The sequence below is a fragment of the Hypanus sabinus genome, chromosome 4 (genome assembly GCF_030144855.1).
Source record: "Hypanus sabinus isolate sHypSab1 chromosome 4, sHypSab1.hap1, whole genome shotgun sequence".
Taxonomy (NCBI): Eukaryota; Metazoa; Chordata; class Chondrichthyes; order Myliobatiformes; family Dasyatidae; genus Hypanus; species Hypanus sabinus.
Genome location: NC_082709.1, coordinates 156025118 through 156049858, shown reverse-complemented (window position 1 = coordinate 156049858; position 24741 = coordinate 156025118). Strand labels below are relative to the sequence as shown.

The window sequence follows — 24741 nt, the reverse complement described above, 5'->3', positions numbered from 1 at the left end:
CATCCTGTTGCAAAAGCTTAAGTGATCAGCTGCAGAAATCACCAATAACAGTTATCACACCGGTAAATATGGTGCCATGATATATGATATATGATATATGAAATATGGTGGTTAGCGCAACGTGATTACAGCTTGCGGCATTTTGGAGTTCGGAGTTCGTTTCCGGCGCTCTTCTTCCCATGGAATGCCTGGGATTTCTCCGGGTGCTCTGGTTTCCTCCCACAGTCCAAAGACACGCTGGGTAGGTTAATTGGTCATTGCAAATTGTTCTGTGATTAGATTGCGGTTAATTGGGTTTATCAGGGTTTGCTGGGACAGCATGTCTCAAACAGCTGGAAGGGCCTACTCCACACTGTATTGCTAAGTAAATAAATGAATGGAATCAAGTCCCATGCTCCCAGCTCTCGACTATTTCATGAGCTTTGTATTGAGAACGACGAATAGTTTCAATACTTGCTGTTGCACACAAAAGTCAGGTGGCTCTCAGAAGGAAACTGCCTGAGACACTTTTATGTGATTTTTAAAACTGTGATAAAATTTTTTGAAGACTCGAGTGCTTCATTCAGTAATCAACTCAAGAATATTAGGCATGACATTGCTTATTTGTCAGAGTTATTTGTGAAGTTTAATGAAATCTCTGTGTCCTGAACCTTCTTCTCTATTCCCTATACACTCCTGACTGTCACAATCAAGAGAAAATCTCCAGATGCTGGGAATCCAAGCGACACACACAAAATGCTGGAGGAACTCAGCAGGCCAGGCAGCATCTAAGGAAAAGAGTACAGTCGACGTTTCGGACCAAGACCCTTTTGCCGGACTGGAAAAAAAAGCTGAGGAGTAGATTTAAAAGACAGGGGAGGGATAGAGAAACACAAGGTGATAGGTGAAACCTGAAGAGGAAGGGATGAAGGAAAGAGCTGGGAAGTTGATTGATGAATGAGATACAGGGCTGGAGAATGGGGAAATTTAACCGGAAGGCTCTGGAAGAAAGAAAAGGGGGAGGGGAACCATAGGGAGGTGATGGCAGGCAAGGAGATAAGGTGAGAGAGGGAAAAGGAAATGGGGAATGGTAAGGCATTGGCATTACTGGAAGTTTGAGAAATTGATGTTCATGTCGTCAGGTTGGAGGCTACCCTGTTGGAATATAAGGTACTGTTCCGCAAATCTGAGTGTGGCCTCATCACGACAGTGAAGGAGGCCATGGATGGACATATTGGAATGGGAATGGGAAGTGGAATCGAAATGGGTGGCCACTGGGAGATCCCACTTGTTCTGGTGGATGGAGTCGTAGATGCTTGGCGAAACGGTCTCCCAATCTATGTCAGGTCTCTCTGATATACAGGAGGCCACACCAGGAGCACTGGACACGGTATATGACCCTAACAGACTCACAGGTGAAGTGTCGCCTCACCTGGACGGACTATTTGGGGCTCTGAATGGTAGTGAGGAAGGAAGTGTAGGGGTAGGTGTAGCGTTTGTACCACTTGCAGGGATAAGTGCCAGGAAGGAGATCAGTGGGGGGTGGGGGCGAACGAATGGACAAGGGAGTTGCATAGGGAGTGATCCCTGTGCAAAGCCGACAGTGGGGGGAGGGAAAGGTGTGCTTGATAGTGGGATGCCATTGGATATGATGGAAGTTGCAGAGAATTATGTGCCGGACGCGGAGGCTAGTGGGATGGTAGGTGAGGACAAGAGGAGCCCTATCCCTGGTAGGGTGGCGGGAGGATGAGGTAAGAGCAGACGTGCATAAAATAGAAGAAATGTGGTTGAGTGCAGCATTGATGGTGGCAGAAGGGAAGCTCATTTCTTTGAAGAAGGAGGGTATCTCCTTCATTCTGGAATGAAAAGCCTCATCCTGAGAGCAGATGGAGTGGAGATGGGAATTGAGAGAAAGAAACGGCATTTTTACATGGGTGGGAAGAAGTACAGTCCAGGCAGCTGTGAGAGTCTATGGGTTTATAATAGACATCAGTAGATAAACTGTCTCCAGAGATAGAGGCAGAGAGATTGAGAAAGGGGAGGTGTTGGAAATGGACAAGGTAAATTTGAGGGCAAGTTGGAAGTTGGAGGCAAAGATGATGAAGTCGACAAGATCTGCATGGGTGCAGGAAGCAGCAACAATGCAGTTGTCGATGTAGTGTAGGAAAAGTACTGGATGGTCACCGTGTAGGCTTGGAACATAGACAGTTCCACGTAGCCAACAAACAGGCATAGCGAGTGCCCATGGCTACACCTTTTGTTTGAAGGGAGTGGGAGAAGCCAAAGGAGAAATAATTAAGAGCGATGACAAGTTCCTCTGGATGGTGGTGGACGGGAACTGGTCAGGTCTGGTATCCAGAAAGAAATGGAGAGCTTTGAAGCCTTCCTGGTGGGACACAGCTCTAATCTGCTGATCAAATTTGCAGATGACATGATATTGATGTGCCTTATTATCCAACAATGATGAGACAGCCTACAGAGAAGTCAATGTGCTGACACAGCACTGTCAAAAAAGCAACCTCTCCCTCAATGTCAAAAAAAAACAAAGGAATTGATCGTGGATTACAGGAGGAACAGAGACAGGCTAGCCCCTATAACATCAGTAGGACTGTGGTTGAGAGGGTGAGTAGTTTCAAATTCGTCAGTATACACATCACAGAAGATCTCATCTGGACTGTACATGCCAGCTGTGCCACAACAGCACCTCTTTCACTCAGACGGCTGAAGAAGTTCAGCATGAGTCCCCAGGTCCTCGGGACTTTCTACAGGGACACCATCAAGAGCAGCCTGGCTGGCTGTGTCACCGCCTGGTACAGGAACTATACCACCCTCAATCGCAGGGCGCTTCTGAGAGTGGCGCTGACAGCCCAGTGCATCTGTGGATGTGAACTTCCCACTATTCAGATCATTTACAGCAGCAAGTGTGTAAAAAGGGCCCAGAGGATCACCAGGGACTCCAGCTGCCCCAACCACAAACCCTTTCAGCTGCTACCGTCTGGCAAATGGTTCCACAGCATGAAGGCCAGGACCAACAGGCTCCAAGACAGCTTCTTTCACCAGGCCATCAGACTTATTAATACACATTGATCTGATTGCATACCTGACTGTACATTGTATCTGCCTGTGTATCTGATTGCATGAGAAAGTGTTATGAATCAGGATCAAAATCATGTTTAATATCATTGCCATATGTTGTGAAATTTGTTGTTTTTGCAGCAGCAGTGTAATACAGTACATAATAGCAGATAAAAATGTGAATTACAGTAAGTATATGTATATATTAAATACTTAAATCAAATAAGTAGTGCAAAATATAATTTAATAAGTATTGAGGTACTGTTCATGGGTTCAATGTCGATTCAAAAATCAAATGGCAGAGCGGAAGAAGCTGTTCCTGAATCATTGGGTGTGTGCCTTCAGGTACCTCCATTTTTATTTATTCACTTATAGGATGTAAACATCGCCAACTAAGCCAGCATTTATTGCCCATCTCTAGTTGCCCTTGAGAAGGTTGTGATGAGCTGCCTTCTTGAACCGCTGCAGTCTCTAAGGTGTAGGTACACCCACTGTGCTGTTAGGGAGGGAATTCCATGAACTTGGCCCAGCAATTACGAAGGAACGGCGATATGTTTCCAAGTCAGGATGGTGAGTGACTTGGAGTAGGATTTCCAAGCGGTGGTGTCCCTGAGTATCTGCTGTTCTTGCCCTTCTAGATGGTAGTGGTCATGAGTCTGGAAGATGCTGCCTCAGGAACTTTGGTGTGTTCATTTTTAAGGGTCTCCAGCACCCAGGGCAAGCCCTTTTCATTGTTACCATCAGGTAGGAGGTACAGAAACCTGAAGGCACACACTCAGTGATTCAGGAACAGCTTCTTCCCCTCTGCCATCCAATTCCTAATTGGACATTGAACGCATGAACCCTACCTCACTTTTTTAATATATATTGTTTCTGTTTTTGCGCAATTTTTAATCTATCCAATATACATATACTGTAATTGATTTACTTATTTATTTAATTTTACTTTTTTTTTCTCCTAGATTATGTATTGCATTGAATGGCTGCTGCTAATTTAACACATTTCACAACACATGCCAGTGATAATAAACCTGATTCTGTTGCAGTGCATCTTGTAGACAGTACACACTGCTGCAACTGTCCATCGATGGCGGGGGGATTGGATGCTTGTGGAAGGGATACCAATCCTTGCATTGGCTTGTGTCAAGCTTCCTGAGTGTTGATGGAGCTGCACTCATCCAAGCGAGTGGCAGACAGGCTTTGGGGAGTCAGAGGTGAGTTACACACTAGATTCCTAGCCTTTGACTACTCTGGTAACCATGGTGTTTATATGGCTAGACCAGTTTAGTTTCAAATCAATGGTAGCCCCCAAGGTGTTGATGGTAGGAAATTTAGTGATGGTGATGCCACTGAATGTCAAGCGATGATGGTTAGAGCCCCTCTTGTTGGAGATGATCATTGCCTGGCACTTGTGTGGCTCGAATGTTACTTGCCACTTGTCATCCCAAGGCTGGATATTGTCCAGGTCCTTCTGCATTTGGATATGAACTGCTTCCCTATCTGAGGAGTCACGAATAGTACAGAACATTGTGCAGTCATCTGCAAACATCCCCACTTCTGACCTTATGACGGAGGAAAGGTCATTGACGAAGCCACTGAAAACGGTTGGTCCTAGGATACTTCCCTAAGGAACTCCGGCAGTGATGTCCTGAGGATGAGATAATTGACCTCCAACCGCCACAACCATCTTTGTGACAGGTCTGATTCCAACTAGCAGAGGGTTTTCCATCTAATTCCCATTGACACCATTTTAGCTAGGGACCTTGATGCCATATTCAGTTAAATGCTGCCTTGATGTTGAGGGCTATCACTCTCACCTCTAGTATTTATCTCTTTGGTCCATGTTTGGACCAAGGAGATGATGAGGTCAGGAGCTGAGTGGCCTTGCCGGAACCCAAACTGGGCAGGTTATTGTCGAGTGGGTGAGCATGATAGCTCTGTTGATGGCCCCTTCCACAACTTTGGTGATGATTGAGAGGACAATTGGCTGGGATGGACTTGTCCTGTTTCTTGTGTGCAGGACATTCCTGGGCAATTTTCCACATTGCCCGGTAGATGCTGGTGTTGTAACTGTACTGGAACAGCTTGGCTAGTGGTGTGGCAGGTTCTGGAGCACAAGTCTTCAAGACGATTGCAGGGATTTTGACTGGGCCCAAAACATTTGCCGTATCCAGTGCTTTCAGCCACTTCAGGATATCACATGGAGTGTATCGGACTGATCGCATAATGACATCTGGGATGCTGGGGACTTCTGGAGGAGGCCAAGCTGGATCATCCTCTTGGCACTTCTGACTGAAGATTGTTGCAAATGCCTCAGCCTTCTCTTTTGCACAGGTGTGCTGGGTTCCTCTATCATTGAGGATGTGGAGCCTCCTCCGCCAGCGAGTTGTTTGATTGACCACCACCATTCACAGCTCGATGTGGCAGGACTTCAGAGCTTAGATCTGATCCGTTGGTTGTAGGACCTCGTAGCTCTGTCTACTTCTTGCTGCTTATGGTGTTTGGCATGCAAGTAGTCCTGTATTATGGCTTCACCAGGTGATGCGTCACATTGAGGTATGCCTGGTATTGTTCTCAGTATGCCTTCCTGCATTCTTCATTGAACCTTCCTGATGGTAGCAATGAAAACAAGGCATGTCCTACGTGGTGGGGGTCCTTAATGATGGACGTCACCTTTTTAAGGCACCATTCTTTGACGGTGTCCCAGATGATGATGCAACCAGTTAGAATGCTCTCCATGATACCTCTGTAAAAACTTGCGAGTGTCTTTGGTGACATACCAAAGTTCCTCAAACTCCTAATGAGATTTCCCACTGTCATGCCTTCTTTGTAGCTGCATTGATATGTTAGGTCCAGGATAAATCCTCAGAGATATTGACTCCCAAGAACTTGAAATTGCTCACTCTTTTCACTTCTGATCCCTCTATAAAGACTGGTCTGTTTTCCCTCGCCTTACCGTTTCTGAAATCCACAATCATTTCTTTGTTTTTACTGATGTTGAGTGCAGGTTGTTGCTGCAATATCACTCAACTAGCTGAAATATCTCACCCCTGTACACCCTCTTGTCACCATCTGAAATCCTGCCAGCAACAATGTATCATCTGCAAATTTATATATGACATTTGAGCTGTGCCTAGCTACAAAGGCATGGGTGTAGAAAGAGTCTTATCAAAATCACATCAGTCATTTTCACATTTCCGTCCAAGTTAACCCTATTTAAGTGCAACATTAGCTGTTGTGACTTTTTTCATTTTCCAAGCCTCTCTGAGTTGGAAGAGAAAGAAAAACTAACAGATGATGATTTTCAAGTATACTGTGCCCACCTGGGTGAGAGATTTTAGAATCCCTGCTCGATCCAAGTTCCAGACTGGGTTATAAATTCATTCCTAGACACTTGTAATGAAGAATTATTAAGAATAATGGAGGATGAACTGATCTCACTACAAAATACTTCGAGCTGAAGCCGAGGTTCAAAATATCATATCAACTTTTGGTTGCAGGAAGAAATCTCTAAATGCTATCCTGCACAGTGTGAAAAGGCCAAGGTCTTCTTTATTACCTTTCCAACATCATGCTTAGTGGAACATGGTTTCAATGCAGTCGCCCAACTTGTTTCAATGCAATGAAACAGACTGCAAATCACTGAATGAGGGGATCTGACTTACATTCAGCCCTCTCTGATCTCTCTGCACCAAGCCCACTCATCTCACTGAAAGGCAAGGGAGCAGTGAATTATTAACAAAAATTGCTTTTACTGTAATTAAATAAAGAGATAATATTATTCGTAGCGTTAAATAGATTTGGGTAAGCTTTGCAATTATTTGTCACTGCTTTGAATTTTGCAGTTCCTATTTCACTGTGCATTTTAACTCAGGATTCTTTATAGTTTTTATGGAATGGCTGGAAAGGGAGACGTGGGCACTGGGGATGTGGTCTGGGAGCCAAGGGACAGTAACCCAAAATAGTTTGGGAAGCTCTGATGTATATAGCATACATATACACAGAAGCCGCCAGGGATTTGCTGAGATGTGAAAGAATGTGCAGTCCATATCCTTGTGTCACTCATGCAGGTGAGGCCTGTGGCTGGCCTGGAGATCGAAGCCTTCTTTGATTTTGGCTAAAGAGGGCTGGACTTTACCTGGGTTGCTGCTGTGCGTTTCTTCTTCTTTTGTGGTTTTTCTCAATATTCACTTCTAATCCCAACTAATGATTGCCAACACTACCCTGTTCTTCCTTCGTCTGCAATCATCTCTCTATTCAGCAGCTTCACATGCCCTTCCAGATCCTGACTTTATGAAACTAGGTTTAGCTTGATGTAGACTTAGTATCTCTTCTATTAGTGCCCGAATCTTAGATGTGGAAGCATTAACAAAGCTGATTACAGTTCAGCTATCCTCAGTGGGCATGAATGTGTCTTTTGATACATGTGAACAATGTTAGGTATCAATGGTGCTTATGGAATTTCATCCCAGTAGCTTCCTTAAGAAAATTGTTTTTATCATAGAAAATGTTCTTGGAAGGCATTTTCCCGTGTTTTACAGTGATCTTTACAAACTCTGCATTCTCTCCACCATTCCTGTACATTTTTAATGTATAGATTTTCATATACTGTGCAATAACAGTAACATTAAATTCTGAGACAGTGTAATGATACAACCTGCAACTGTTTGGTTGGTATCATGTTTAATTTTAGTTTTCATTTTTCAAATTATTTTAACAAAAACATTAGCAGCGGTTCAGAAAAATAAAATAAAAACATTTCTCATCACATTTGTTACTCAGCCTGATTTAGAACCCATAAATAGCTCTTTTTCCAGTTTCATCTTTTCCAGTGACGAGACTGTGCTTCCCTTCCTTTATTAGGATGACCTCCAGGAAATAAAGCAGGACCACGACTTCCTCGGCATGTCAAAGATTTTGCACTTGTGGTATTCCTCCCCCCACCATACAGTCTCTGCATTTGGTGGTTTGTGGTAATAATTTTGTTTGAACCTCTGTCTCACATCCTTCTTTGTTCCTTTGATAATAAACATGGAGATATGTTATTGATTATGTCACAGATTTCTCTGTGACAGATGTGCTTTCTGTGGGAGTTAGTTCGTATGCTTTGAAACACACAGTTTTAATTATAAAACATCTTGCCAAATAACCCCAAATTCATTTTCTGTGAAATATGCTTTCCGTTGTAATGTTCCTCATCTGCCATCCCCACCCCCATTTGCCAGAAATAGGACTGCCACCCATCTAACTTACAGTTTGCAGAGGAATAATGATTCGTCTTGCTCCTCCATGACCATCTACCCAGTGGAGAGAGGGGATTGGCAGCCAGTGTGCCAGTGAAGGGGATAATTTTGGAAACTACTGTCACTGAGCAGATATAAGTATGGAGTAAATGATCAATGTGATGCTTTCACAACTTGTTTACACGTTTCCATTGAATAGGGTTGGGTATTCCGCAGCAAGCATTTTGTTTACAAAGACTGTAATGACCACCAGCGTCAGAGCTGTAGTATGATATTGCTTGAAAGGGTGCTATTCGAATCCAGTGAGCTTGAGCCAAATCTTTAGCAAAGCTATCTAATTAGTTTTATTCCACTATGCTTCCTCCATAACTTCAGAATCAGAATCAGGCTTATTATCACAGACATGCATATGCCATGAAATCTATTGTTTTGTGGCAGCAGTATAGTGCAACACATAAAAATAAAACTATAAGTTACAATAAAAACTATAACAAAGTAAATAAGTAATGCATGAAGAGAGCAAGTGGTGAGGTAGGTTTCATGGATTCAGAAATCTGATAAAAAGACTGTTCCTGAAATATTGAGTATTTGGCCTCAGGCTCCTCTATGATGGTAGTAATAAGAAGAGGGCATGGTCTGGATGGCAAGCGTCCTTAACGATGGATGCCATCTTCTTGAGGAATCGCCTTTTGAAGATGACCTCAATAGTGCGGAGGCTTCATAAATTCTTCCAATTTCCATTTGAAGTTATTATCAAATCTGTTTCCTTCGCCCGTGAAGATCATTATAATTCACTCTGCAATCTTTTCTCTCACGTCGTCTCTGGTCCTTTTGCCATTACATTAAATGGTTAGTACCCATTCTGCTGCTAAATAGTTTCTTATTTACTTTATCAAAACCTTCCTGACTTTTCACACTGCAATCAAATCTTCCCTTTACCTTTATATACCTTATTGTTGTTAAACAGGAAAATTGATTCATGATTATCTTGGTAGAGTAATGGTCTGCTTTAAAGAGAACAGCATACACTTTTCAACCTCCATGCAGCTTTTGTCTTTCTTCTTTGTTACCATTATGGTAAGTGTCTTTGCATTCAGTTCTTTAGTTATATTTCTCAGTTTGAGTCTCAACATGAATCCAATACACTGCCAGGGGCTTCAACAATGCTTTGAAGGTTTCATGTAACTTCTTGTTTTCTAGATTGCATAATTTTAAGGTGAGAAGGGGAAGATTTAAAGGGAACTGAGAGGGACGATTTTCCACACAGAGGATAGTGGATATATGAAACGAGCTGCCAGAGGAAGTGATAGACACGCATACAATTACAAAATTTAAAAGGCATTTGGACACATGAATGACAGGAAAGATTATGAAGGACTTACGCCAAATTATGGAAAATGGGACTAACTCAGATAGGCATATTGGTTAAATTCACCCAAAGGCCTGTTACTGTGCTGCATAACTCTAACCCTGAGGGCAGAACTGTTTCATTTGATTTATAATCTCTTTTCACTCTTCCCAACAATTTTCATACCTTTACACTTTTCTACTAACTTTCATTCACTTTGTGTTCAACAATATTGTAAGTTTATTAATGTCCTCTTGAAGTCTGTTGCTACCTGTTTCACCATCATTTGATATCTGAGTTTTGTTTTCAGCTATGGAATTTGAAATGATACAAGTACAGACTATAAACAGAATCAAGAAATTGATTCCACTAATTGGAGATATCACTCCCAATTTTTCTCCTACCTGAAAAATGAATGTTAACCACCTTTTCAAGAACATAAAGTCATAGAAAACAGGGATAATTCATTTGGCTCCTGATACTTGCACTACCATTTGATAAGTTCAAGGCTAACTTGTAACCTCAGTGTAACCTTTTTGTACTAACCTTGCATTTCTTTGTTTCTCTTAAAATCCAAAAAAAACCCACATCAATCTCTGCTTTGGATATATTCAGCAATTGTACGATCTTATGGGTAAATACAAGAGAGATTGCATATACTGGAAATCTGGATCAATGCACACACACAAAACGCTGGAGGAACTCAGTGGGTCTGTTATGTTTTGTAACTAATAAACATTAAACTAAATCAAAGAGAGACACGGGAGTCCAGGAATGCAAGTCTAACTTTGTGTTTACTTTAAGCGAGGTGCGCACACATCACGTGGTTGCATCATGACGTATGCAGTTCACATATTTATACATATAACTCGGAATGAATTATTTAAACGAACAAGAATGCTTAATCAACCAGCGTATGTATACAAGATTACTCAAATTTTACTTAAATATTTAACATACAACAGGGTCAGACTCAAAACATCGCCTGTTTGTTTTCCCTCTGAGTTGAGTTCATCTAGCAACTTGTATGTATGTTCATCTCATAGATAGGAAATTTCAAAGATGTTCTCCCTCTGGGTGGAAAAAAAATCTTTGCATTTGAGTCCTAAATGGTTGATTCCTTATTTTGATGCTGTGACACATGATTCTAGAAGTTGCAGCAAGAAAAATTATCATATATGCATCTTACCTTGTTAAGCCCGTAAGAATTTGTCATGTTTTGACGAGATCAATTCTCGTTCTTCTAAATTATTTTGTAGGCCCAGTCAATATGTTGTCTCCTTATAATGTTCTCCCCATTTCTGGGAATCAATCTGAAATTTCTTTTATTAGGTCTTCAATTTTGTACTTGCACAATCTCTGCCTCTTTAATCCCATGGGTTTTAATTTTATGAATGAAATTAAGCGGTTGTGAAATTACTATTTCAGAAATACAATGGAAGGGAAATTTAAAGATTTAAGCATGGAAAATATTACACTTATTGGACATCCACACATTGAAAAATTGGTCATACTAACTCAGATCAGAGACTGAATATGAAATCGACTTGCTTTTTATGGTTTGGTGCCATGCCACATAATTGTGAGCCATCTGCTGAGAATAACCAATTAATTACAGGTGCATTTATGCTAAGATATTCAGTTAATGTCATGTGAATAAGTTAATGTAGTAGTGAGGATGTTGTCAGATTTAATAGCAACGATTGTGCAATTTTGAAGCAGTTACTGTTGTAATATTGGGCTACATAGCAGCAATTTTGTTGACAATATTTTTGTCATGAACTCCTGTTAAAAATCGTGTGCAAGGATGTTGGGTTCATTAAATAACCTGCTGAATTTTGCTCCTAATTTTAAATACAATAATTGCATTTTAGGCAAGGGTACAAACCTACTGTTTGGGAAGAACCCAAGGCCTTTATGTGAAGAGTTTACAAGCTATTAAAACACACAATAGGGGAAAAGTACATATGTATAATAATATTTTTGTGAATATGTAATTTTTAATTACACTTTGTGGTTCAAACATTGTACCCGTCAAAGTTTTGATTGTTGAGAAAAATGCTGACACTTGTATTTTTATATAAATCAATGTCTGGCAGAGTGTAATTACAAATTAATTACTGCTCTCTTTGAATCTAGCACAGTTTAATCAACTTCTTTCTCATATACATTACTCACAACATTTAGAAACCTTCTTTAATATATAAAATAATTCCACTAGCTCATGTTCTAGTCATCAATTGTGTTACTAAATGAAGTTAGAAACTTTACTTAAGAATTTAAGAGTAGTGCTTTTATAATGATTGTTCAAAAATATGCTCAGAGTTTCACAATTCCTTTTTCTGAACTCTAGCTTTATTTGACTATGTTTTACATATCTCTATCTCTGGAAGCATTTACATTGACGTTCAAATAAAACTATGTGCCACATTATGGCTCACACCCCCCCCCCCAAATATGCAAACGTAAATGACTGACAGACGCAAGTTCAGAATCTTGCCTACAAGAATAGGGACTATAGGAATCTGCTAAATGTTAGAGCACTTTTATGGTGATAGTCCAATAAATAAAAACTACAAGAATTGAACACGTGTTTGAAACAGATTTAATGTAAATGCCAATAAGTAAAAGATAAAACATAAAATGAGAAAAAGACATGATACCCACCTGATTCAATTGACAAAACCTACATAATCTCCACCAACATGCGATGTGCTGTGCTTATTTAATTCCCAGTGCAAGCAGTTCACAAATCTGTGGCCTTTATGAGATTAATTAAGGGAAGCTCCAAAATATTTGTCTAATGCATAGCAATTATTTTAAAACCATAGCATAAAGTGCCTCTTGTTTGTCCAGTGATGTCCAGTTTCAAAGCTGGTAATAAAATTTCAGATCATCCAGTGATTATGTGCTTGTACCTGTAATCTAACCAAATACCAACACTGCGAATTTCAGAATATGTATCAGGTTTAATATCACTGGCAAATGTCATGGAATTTGTTGTTTTGTGGCAGCAGTGTGTAGCAGTACACTATAATAAAGCTATAAATTACAATAAGAAGTATATATAAAAATAAATTAAGTAGTGCAAAAGAGGGAAAATATGAGTAAGTGTTCATGGGTTCATTATCCATTCAGAAATCTGATGGAGAACAGAACAAGTTGTCCCTGAAATGTTGAGTGTGTGTCTTCAGGCTCCTGTACCTCCTCCATGATGGTAGCAATAAGAAGAGGGCATGTCCTGGGTGATTGGAGGGGGGTGCTACCTTTTTGAGGCATCACCTTTTGGAGGTGTTCTAGATGCTGGGGAAACTGGTGCCCATAATGGAACTGGCTGAGCTTAAAACTTCCTGCAGCTTTTTTCAATCCTGCACAGTGGCCTTTACATACCAGACAGCGATGCAACCAGTTAGAATGCTCTACGCAGTACAGCTGCAGAAATTTGTGAGTGTCTTTGGTAACACACCAATTCTCTTCAAACTCCAAATGTAATGTAGCTGCTGTCATGCTTTCTTTTAATTGCATCGATATGTTGGGTCCAGGATAGATCTTCAGAGATGTTGACACCCAGGAACTTGAAACTACTCACACTTTCTAATTCTGATACCTCAATGAAGTGCATGCCTCGACTTCCCCATCCTATAATCAATCCCTTGGTCTTACTGACGTTGAGTACAAGGCTGTTGCTGCAACACCACACAACCAGCTGATCAATCTCACCCCTGTATGCCTGTTTGTTGCCATCTGAAATTCTGCCAACAATAATTGTGTCCTCAGCAAACTTATAGATGGTGTTCCGAGCCATACAGTCATGGGTATAGAGGGAAAAGAGTAGTGGGCTGGAGATAAAAACAAAGTTGCGGCCAGCAAAAATGACCATGAATATATTGCCCTGCCTTAAAAGCTAATTAATTAATACCTCCTAGGAACAAACTGCTTGCAATTGCAGAAATGTGACTCCAGTTATGAATGTCTGAACTCTAAAGTAGGAGGAGGAGTGGGCCACTAACCCTCAAATCTGTTTTACCATTTTATCAGATCTTGATGAACTGCACATTCCAAAACCTTTCACTAAGTTGCTCATGATGTATCTACCTCTGCCTTACAAATCCAACAGTCTTGGAAATCTCTCCTTTTAACAAGAAGTTTCAAAGAATCATGGCGTTCTGTGAGAAAAATGTCTCTGTTTTTGACCTCTCCAATTTTTTTTAAGCAATGTTCAAGATTCTACTACAAGGGAAAGCATCCTATCTACATCCACTATGTCAAAAGCCCTCAGTATCTTAAAAGTTTCACACTTTCCTCATAAGACAACCACTTCAATCCTGTGTCAATGCAGTAAATCTTCTCTGAACTGTTTCCTGTGCATTAACAGCCTCCTTTAAGTAAGGAGATCATTCCTATACCCAGTACTTAAGATGTTTATTACTAATGCCCTACATAACTGGAGGTTTATATTTAAGTTTTATACGGTGTGGTATCACCAAACAGATTAAAAAGAAAATACATGCAATAACACAGACGTTTTTGCGTTATCATTAGCATACACTGAAGTAGTTTAGCTCCAATAAGTATTTATTGGAAAGTAGTTAATGTTGTTATATAAAAACTTGCATGTGGTGGTCCCTCCACAGACTGCAAAATGACATTTGCTTACTGTATTACTGACACAGAAGAAGCCAATTTGGCCTGTTGAGTTCATGCTGTTCCCGGCAGAGCAACCTCATCAGTTCCATTCTGAAATCCCTGTAACCCTGCAACATATTCTCTCTCACATATCCATCAATTCACCTTTCTGACTCTTTTGTCATGTGCCTAAACTAAAGGGAAATATGTAGTATCCACTTAACCTTTGAGATGTGGAAAGAAAGAGGAGAGTCGTGGAGAAACATGCATAGTCATAGAGAAGATGAGCAAACTCCACACAGATACAGTGGTGTCATTTTAATAGTTTTAAAATATTCAGACACATTAAAAATATGACAGCTTTGAGAAATAGCTATACTACTGATGGAGAGTCCTGTTTCTGACAAGGTTTAGTAGGGAAAGCGTGTACCGAACTGGTTTCTGTTGCCTCTGGAAACTTAGAAATGCAGGTTTGGATTCTAATCAATGGTTTCCAATGTAAAAGTTCAGCGCACCCTCCAGTTAGATTTCCAGATCTGTTATTGTTCTTTGACAACGCATTGCTTGCTCCTGGGATCTCAGTGTTGATGCTGCAGGTGTGTCTAAAGGAGCCACGTGATCCAGGAGGTGTTCTGGAATGAAGAGTCGTTGCTCGTATTTCTCTGGTGGGTGACTGGGCCCATGTCCTGAAGCTGGCAGCACCGACAGTGGTTTTCATTTTCCACCACTTCTTGGGGTCCATGAGTAGAAAAGAGTATGTAGTAGATGCTTCACTGCAAAATGGACTTCTGAAGGACACCTCAGTCAACCCTTATGCATCATTTAGCCGATTAATGCACTCATTTGAATGATCCCATTGCTAACAAGAGAATAGTGGACACATAGCCTGGCCTCTTAGCTGAGAGATAGTTGTACCATAAAACCCAATCTCCATGATTATTCTTTAAATAGATATGTTATGCCCACTTGAGAGATGGACTGAAAAATCTCCCTCTGGATTAAGTATTGCTGGAACCAATCACCTTCTATTGCAGAGATGTAATACCCCTGGTTTAAGACTATGCTTTATTGTATTAATGCAGTTATGCTGTTGGGTATTTGATCTTATGTAGATTTTGTCAATATGGATCGTGTTCCTTTGATTATATTGTACAATCGAATATTACTCTTTTAGCTGTTTAAAATAATAATTCAGTTGATTAATTTAGGCTTATTGTAACAGACAATGGGATTTGCCTTGTTTCTGTTAACAAGGAGCATTCTAGAGGGTTTGGGGGTAGCCACTTTCTGGAGAGAGAGCAGGTGTTTTGGAGGAAGAAGGAGGAAAAGGAAAATAGAAATGGATAATAAACACAGCAGAAGAACATGAATCCTCACGCAAACTTTGGTCTCACAGAGAATGGGCAGATAAATTTTAATTAGCTAGTTATCACACAACCTTAGAGAAAGTTCGTGATACCTTGTCCTTGAATATTCACTTATGCTTCACCTGGACTGTTTTCAGGCAGAATTGTTTGGCACCGTGAATAAATTAAGTGAAGCAAACCAGATTGATTACACAACAATGAGCTCCAACAATTATGTACACACTAGAGGCTAATTAATATATATGTGAAATGGGCCCTTTACTTCATTTTGTTTGTTACAGTTTAAAATATTTTGTCAATACAACTTTAAGCCTATTCTGGTGTGAGTTAAATTATTGCTTCCTGGTGAACAGTAAATTTGCACGTGTGTCAGTATTCATATATGTAACAGTCGTAGTTTCCCTTAAAGGAACATTCAACCTTTTATGTGCTGCATTTACCCGAATCATCTTTACCTTAGACATGTTTACTTTTTGGAAATGGTCTTATCATCATTATTCCCCATGCATTGTTGCAGCTAGGATGAGATCACAGTAATAGCTAACTTGTTACGAGCCTAAGGCGAGACGGTTGCAGATATAAAAGTCCTCTCAGTGATTGAAGGCTGGCACAGAAGTAACAAGGAAACAATAGCATATGGTCCTTGGGAAATGATGTGCAAGCAGTACTTTATGAAGATGTGTCCCTGCCGATTAAGAACCTCCAGTTTGTATTGTTGATGTTAGAGTCTGTATTTAGTAATTTAAGATGGTGCCTACATGAGAGATTCAAATATTATTGATAAATGCATAAAATAAACCTACCACTATTAACATGTAATGATTTGTCCATAGAGTTAGCTAAAATGATGAGTTGAAGTGACTTTCTAACAGCTTATTTCTGAAGATCATTGAAATCCAGCAAAATAAATTATTTAAACTGCTACGTATAGTCTAATTTGATAAATAATCTTACTGTCTTGTGCAGTTTAATTTGTTTTACTAGTACTTCTTTATAATCAATGTCCTACAATTGCTAACAGCTTACATGCATAGGATGACATTATGTCCTGATTTCATTTGAATATGTACATCTTAAATTCATTGGATATATAGTTCTATTTATCACCAGATGAAGTTGAACAGTTTTTAGGTGAATGAAGCTACCCCATGATCCCTCTCGCTGCCCCATTCTAACCAATTTTTACAGAAGCACCATTGACAGTATCCTGACCAGCTGCTCCACCATCTAGTGTGGGAACTGCAATGCATCTGACTGCAAGACCCTACAAAGGATTGCGTGGACTGTAGAGAGGATGATCTGAGTCTCTTTTCCATTCATTCAAGATCGCTATCAGAATTGTTGCATGTGCAGGGCCCTAAGCACTGTCAACAATCCCTCCCGCCTGTCCCACAATCTCTTTGACTACCTACCATCAGGCAGGAGGCAATGTAGTTTCAGGGCAAGTACTCTTAGGATAGAAACAGCTTCCTCCCTAGGCTGTAAGAATACTGAATTTCCTGCCACCACCCAGATCTCATCACTTATGAAACATCAGTAAAGTTGTACTGTAATGGTACTGGGTTTGCTGAACGCAACGTTGAAAACTCAGATGAAGACCTTAAGCCCATAAGTACTCTCTCTAAAGGGAAATTGTACTGTAACTATCCAGTCTTCAAGGACGAGTTCATTTCCCTATTTATTTTCCACAATGCATTTAGTTGCCAATACCCACTATTTGAACAGTGTGTTCTCTCTCCCCACCAAGGAGAAGGTACTTCCAGCTAACAAAGCAGTTTAAAACACAGTTCATTTATTTTCAGTGATACAGTTTAAATCCAAACAACACTCTCAAAACACATTTAAAGCTCACAGAGGATTTCCATCATAAACCTTTACAAATCACAAACCATTTCTAACACATAAATCATTTCTAGAACACAAAGTATCTCTAAAACACAAAGCACAAGGAATTCCCAGATCACAGGTACTATTCCGATAACCTAAAAAGCCATAGCAATGGTGCAGATGAACAAATCTTCCATCACAGAAACTAAATCCAGAAGAATGGATTCGGGATTCCACTTCACCCATTTTTCTTTCATAGCTTCTTGATGTTCTTTAGCCCATTCCTTGATGCCTGAACTGCTCTCTACAATTATACTGTTTCTACCACTTGGGTGACTTCACACATACATGATATTACCTCAGAAAACCTTTTTACACAAAAGATTTTAAAGATTTTTAGAGAGACAGTTCCACAATTAATGCTGTGAAGCTAACTTCATATGTACATAAAACTTCCAACATTATTAGATGAGTTATTGATATGCTAAGCGATTGTTTTCATCTGGTCTGCAAGCTTCTTTGAACAAAACAACATACAGTAGCTTCTCTGTTTTGAAACAAGCCAAATTAAATAACCCATCATATTATACTGCACTCTCAAGCAATAAATAAACTAGGCGCAGTGACCAACATCTTGCTTTCCACAGACAGAGTGTCTGCTATGTACAGAGCTTGTTTGCAAAGCTATGTTTTAAACTGCAGGCTGATTACTGTTTTTCATTTACATTTTGAGAACTGAAGACTGACTCCCATTCACAAAGTATGACCACAGGTTAAATAAAGCAGTTTTAAATGGAAGTTTACTTAGAACTGCTTTGATCTTACAAGTGGCAGCTGTTGTGTTTGGAAAGTGAGCTCAGTAAAACATGAGAATATCCATCACAGTACCATTTAACTTTTGACTTCTGTCATGAATGCACCTTATGCTAAATGTCAATCTTCCGGAAAATATCTCATTATTTGTTAATTATGTTGGGGTAGTATTACTTTATGTGTGGTGTGTGATTTATAGGTACTGTGTTGTGCATCTTGGTCTGGTGGAATGTTGGAGGAACCAGTTAATGGTGTTAAAGACACAGGAACAATTCCGAAATGTAAGAACAGAAAACGTTATGATAGTTGATTAAGAACTGAAACAGTTCTATATTTCATCTTGCAGTCCCAAAAATTCCAGTCAGTGGTGAACTTTTTCAAATTTCCATTATACTTTCCAAAACTGTGATTTCATTGCTTCTCAGGGTAAACTTTTATGACTTGTGCCTTTTTATGTTACTTTGGCACATAAAACTGGGAACACTTGCCTTGAGTCACTTGTCAGAAGTAGCTGCCTACTTGTGCTGCTGAAATGTAATTTTTCATCAAGATCAATTTAGTGGAAATAATTTACAATTAATACTGCAATATTGCAGTCATGGCATGTTTTATGGCTCTTAGAGCATAAAGTATAGAACAGTGGATGAAGATTCTTAGGACAGGATTTACAAGCATTTAGAAAAGCATAATCTTATTTGAGATAGTAAGAGTGGCCTGATAGAATTCTTTGAGGCTCTGAAAAGCACATTGATGTAGGTAGAGCAGTAGATATGGTGTAGAGCATTTGATAAGGTTCTCCATGGTGACCTCATGCAGCAAGTCATGAGGCATAGATTCTTAGAACATTTGCTGCATGATTCAGAATTGTCTTGTCCATGGAATGCTCAGTGTGGTAGTAGTGAGATGTAACCTGCCTGTAAGTCAGTGACTCATGGCGCTCTGCACAGATTGGTTCTGGGCCCCTGCTCTTTTACAGATGACAAAAAGGTTGGATGTATTGTAGAAGGTTGTCATAGGTTACGACAGGATATAGACATGATGCAGAGTTGGCTGGAGAAGTTGCAGATGGAATTCATTTGGAAAGTGTGAAAAGTTCAAAGTAAAATTTACGATGAACATATTGCCACAGACAACTGAGATTCTTTTTCTGTGGTCATACTTAGCAAATCTATAGAACAGAAATGATAAGTATCAGGAAACTGTAAACAAACTGTGCAAATGTAGATATAAATGCATAGCAATAAATAATGAGCATGAAATAACAATATAACAGAGTCCTTAAATGAGAGTAACTGTCCCCTTTTGTTTGACCGCCTGATGACTGAGGGGTAGTAACTGTTATTGAATCCGGTGGTGCGAGTCCTGAAGCACTTGTACCTTCTTTGGTGAGTGGAGTAAAGGAAAACCCCAAGGTGTTCTTCAATTATGTGAAGAACAAAAGGTTGACGGAAGTGAAGATAGGACTGATTAGAGGTAAAGGTGGGAAGATGTGCCTGGAGTCTGTGGAAGTGAGTGACGTCCTCAATGAATACTTCTCTTCAGTATTCACCAATGAGAGGGAACTTGATGACAGAGAGGGCAATATGAGTGAGGTTGATGTTCTGGAGCATGTTGATATTAAGGGAGAAGAGGTGTTGGAGTTATCAAAATACATTAGGACGGATAAATCCCCGGGGTCTGACAGAATATTCCCCAGGCTGTTCCACAAGGTGAGGGAAGAGATTGCTGAGCCTCTGGCTAGGATCTTTATGTCCTCATTGTCCACAGGAATGGTACCGGAGGACTGGAGGGAGGCGAATATTTCCCCTTGTTCAAAAAGGTAGTAAGGATAATCCAGGTAATTATAGACCAGTGAGCCTTACATCTGTGGTGTGAAAGCTGTTGGAAAAGATTCTTAGTGATAGAATCTATGGGCATTTAGAGAGTCTGATCAGAGACAGTCAGCATGGCTTTGTGAAGGGCAGATCGTGTTTAACAAGCCTGATAGAGTTCTTTGAGGAGGTGACCAAGCATATAGATGAGGATAGTGCAGTGGATGTGATCTACATGGATTTTAGTAAGGCATTTGACAAGGTTCCACACGGTAGGCTTATTCAGAAAGTCAGAAGGCATGAGATCCAGGGACGTTTGGCCAGGTGGATTCAGAATTGGCTTGCCTGCAGAAAGCAGAGGGTCGTGATGGAGGAAGTACATTTGGATTGGAGAGTTGTGACTAGTGGTGTCCCACAAGGATCGGTTCTGGGACGTCTACTTTTCGTGATTTTTATTAACGACCTGGATATGGGGGTAGAAGTTTGGGTTGGCAAGTTTGCAGATGACACAAAGGTCGGTGGTGGTGTGGATAGTGTTGAGGATTTTTGAAGATTACAGAGAGAGATTGATAGGATGCAGAAGTGGGCTAAGAAGTGGCAGATGGAGTTCAACCTGGAGAAGTATGAGGTGGTACACTTTGGAAGGACAAACTCCAAGGCAGAATACAAAGTAAATGGCAGGATACTTGGTAGTGTGGAGGAGCAGAGGGATCTGGGGGTACATGTCCACAGATCCCTGAAAGTTGCCTCACAGGTAGCTAGGGTAGTTAAGAAAGCTTATGGAGTGTTAGCTTTCATAAGTTGAGGGATAGAGTCTAAGAGTCGCGGGGTAATGATGCAATTCTATAAAACTCTGGATAGGCCACACTTGGAGTACTGTGTCCAGTTCTGATTGTCTCACTATAGGAGGGATGTGGAAGCATTGGAAAGGGTACAGAGGAGACTTACAAGGATGCTGCCTGGTTTAGAGAGTAGGCATTATGATCAGAGATTAAGGGAGCTAGGGCTTTACTCTCTGGAGAGAAGGAGGATGAGAGGAGACATGATAGAGGTATACAAGATATTAAGAAGAATAGATGGAGTGGACAGTCAGTGCTTCTTCCCCAGGGCACCACTGCTCAGTACAAGAGGACATGGCTTTAAGGTAAGGGGTGGAAAGTTCAAGGTGGATATTAGAGGAAGGTTTTTCACTCAGAGAGTGGTTGGTGTGTGGAATGCACTGCCTGAGTCAGTGGTGAGGCAGATACACTAGTGAAATTTAAGAGACTACTAGACAGTTATATGGAGGAATTTAAGGTGGAGGGTTATATGGGAGGCAGGATTTAAGGGTTGGCACAACATTGTGGGCCGAAGGGCCTGTACTGTGCTGTATTGTTCTAAGTTCTACCTGATGGCTAATTTATTCATATTTTGGTAACTTATTCTACCTAGCCTTTTTAAAAGATTATTATGAACTCAAGACATTCTGCAGTTGTTAGAAATCCAGAGTCACAGACACAAAAATGCTGAAGAAACACAGCAGGTCAGGCAGTATCTATGGAGAGGAGTAAAGAGTTAATGTTTTCAAAGCTCATTAAGCTCAAAATTCAAAGTAAAGTTTATTTTCAGAGTACATACATGTCACCACATACAACCCCGAGAATCTTTTTCTGTGGGCATACTTTGCAAATCTGTAGAACAGTAGGAATTGTAAACTGTAAACATCAGGAACTATTAACTGTAAACAAACAGCAAATGTAGATATAAATAAATGACAATAAATAATGAGTATAAAATAACAATATAACAGAGCCCTTAAATAAGTGTAGTTATCCCTTTTTGTTCAATAGTTGATGGGTAGTAACTGTTCGTGAACCTGGTGGTGCAAGTCCTGATGTTCCTGTACCTTCTACCTGATGGCAGCAGTGAGAGAAGAGCATGGCTTGGGTGGTGAGGATCTTTGATGATGGATGCTGCTTTTCTACAGCAACGTTTCAGGTAGTTCTTCTCAAAGGTTGGGAGGGTTGTACCCTGGGCCAAATCCATGACCTTTTGTTGGATTTTCCACTCAAAGACATTGGTGTTCCCACATCAGGCTGTAATGCAGCCAGTCCGCACACTTTCCACCGCACATCTATAGAAGTTTGCCACGGTTTTCAATGACATGCCATGCCTCCACAGGCTCCTGAGGAAGCAGAAGCACTGTCATGCTTTCTTCACAGTAATATTTATATAATGGGTTCAGGATAGGTCCTCCAAGATAGTGACACCCAGAAATTTAAAGTTACTTAGCTTCTCCACCTCTGATCCTCCGATGATTACTGGCTCATGGACTCCTGGTTTGCATCTCCTGAAGTCTACAATCAGTCCCTTGATCTTATTGACATTAAGTGAGAGGTTGCTGTTACCATTCAGCCAAGTTTCAATCACCCTCCTGTATGTTGATTCATAACCACCTTTGATACAGCCCACAACAGTGGTGTCGTTAGCAAACTTGTGTATGGTGTTGGAGCTGTACTTAGCCACACAGTCATAGGTGTAAAGTGAGTAGAACAGGGGGCTAGGTACCTTCAGTGCTCCTATGCTGATGGAGATTATGGAGGAGATGTTTTTGCCAATTCAAACTGTCTGGGTTCTACAAGTGAGGAACTCCAGGATCCAATTGCATAAGGAGTTATTGACACCCAGGTCCTGGAGTTTACTGATCAGTTTTGAGGGGATGATGATGTTAAATGCTGGGCTGTAATTGAGAAACAGCATCCTGATGTATGCATCTTTACCGTCCCGATGTTTCAGGCTTGTGTGAATAGCCAACAAGATATCAGCTGTGGACCTGTTGGTTTGGTAGGCAGATTAGAGCAGATCCAAGTCACCATTCAGACAGGAGTTGATATGCTTCATCACCAGCCTCTCAAAACACTTCATCAGTGTGGCTGTAAGTACCACTGGGCACAGTCATTTAGACAGGCTACCATGCTCTTCTTGGGCGCTAATATGATTGAAGCCTGCTTGAAGCAGGTGGGTACTACACTGTGCTGGAGTGAGAGGTTGATAATATCTGTGGATACACTGGCCAGTTGATCAGCACAGGTCTTCAATACTCAGCCAGGTATTTCATCTGGACCTGATGCTTTCCTTGGATTCACTATCTTGAAAACATCCCACGTCATTTTAACATGCTGAGACCAAAGGAACATTGGGAGAACGGGGAGTGCACAATGGTTCCTCCCTGTTCTGGTTCTGTTCTGTTTTGAACTTTGAATTTTGAGGATGCTGCCTGGACTAGAGAATCTGTTTCATGAGGAAAGGTTGAATGAGCTAGGCCTTTCTTTTTGGAGTGACAGAGGTTGAGAGGTGATGAGATAGAGGTGTATAAAGTTATGAGAGGTTTAATTAGGTTGGTCAGCCATCAGCTTTCTCCCAGGGCAGCAATGGCAATAGCAGAGGACATGTAATTAAGGTGAATGGCGGAAAGTTTCAGGGAGTTGTCAGAGGCAGGTTTGTTACGCAGTGACTGGTGGGTGCCTGGAACACACTGCGGGGATAGTGGTAGAGGCTGATACAAGACTCTTAATTAAGCAAAATGGAGGGTTATGCAGGTTGTGTAGTAGGTTGTAAATTGATCTTACAAGTGGGTTTATATTGTTGGCACAACGTTGTGGGTCAAAATGTCTGTAGGGTGTTGTGGGTGTCAGTGTACTATCATGGGACAGGCAATTCAGCCCATGATAGTGTGCCAATCTTGATGCCAATTTTTACTAAATCTCCTCCTCCTGTATATCATTCCCCTATCCACTTCATTCTCATGAGTAACTAAAAGCCTCTTAAATGCCACCAAGCAGCCTGATTCCACTACCACCTCGGGTGGCCCATTCCAGATACCTATATTCCCTATGTAAAAAAACTTGCCCCTCACGTCGCCTATGAACTTCCCCTCTCTAACCTTGGAAGCATGCTCTCTGGCATTTCACACTTCAACCCGTGGAAAAGATTCTGAATGTATACCCTATTCATGCCAATTATTCGATCCTTTCTAACCCTAACCCAACATCCAGTATTTCCTTCAGAATGATTTTTAAGATACCTACAGAAATTTCCTTAGGCTCTGTTTATTTGTCTCAGGAGATTTAATTGTTCTTAATATCTCTGGATTTCAAGACATTTCCAACTCTTAGCTTCACCCCACCCCCTCCGGTCTTCTCCTATCATTTCGCATTTCCCCCTCCCCCCGCTACTTTCAAATCTCTTACTATCTCTTCTTTCAGTTAGTCCTGACGAAGGGTCTCGGCCCGAAACGTCGACAGCGCTTCTCCTTATAGATGCTGCCTGGCCTGCTGTGTTCCACCAGCATTTTGTGTGTGTTACTGTTAACCAAGGAGTCTGTGGACCCCTGGTGGGGAACCCTGCTCTATATCATGATGGATGGTAGGAGAGACACTCTTCACTAAAACAGCAACATAATTTTTGGTTACTACATACAATTTTTGGTTGCTTTCTTCCCATAACCATCTGTTGATGAATCTCTTCCTGTGTTAATGGGTATTCAAATCAGATTGCTCATCCAGTATTTCTGTAAACTTCATCACAGAATCGTCTGTCAAGTCTAATTTTTCCAATTGTATTGTTTTTATAATTAACAATTAAAAGTGTTAAAAATTAAAGAAGCATGTTCT

General features: G+C 40.7%; 1 long non-coding RNA gene across 4 annotated transcripts in view; it reads left to right on the top strand.

Annotated features, from left to right (window-relative positions):
• LOC132393386 (uncharacterized) overlaps positions 1–24741 on the top strand; it is a 67065-nt gene that overhangs the window by 29160 nt on the left and 13164 nt on the right. Inside the window, exons 3-5 of one of the 4 annotated variants that reach the window (XR_009511860.1) lie at positions 4101–4268; positions 7918–8027; positions 21919–22066. This is a non-coding gene — a long non-coding RNA (uncharacterized LOC132393386). The remainder of the gene's footprint in view (positions 1–4100; positions 4269–7917; positions 8028–21918; positions 22067–24741) is intronic. The other 3 variants (XR_009511862.1, XR_009511861.1, XR_009511859.1) reach the window with 3 other exon arrangements.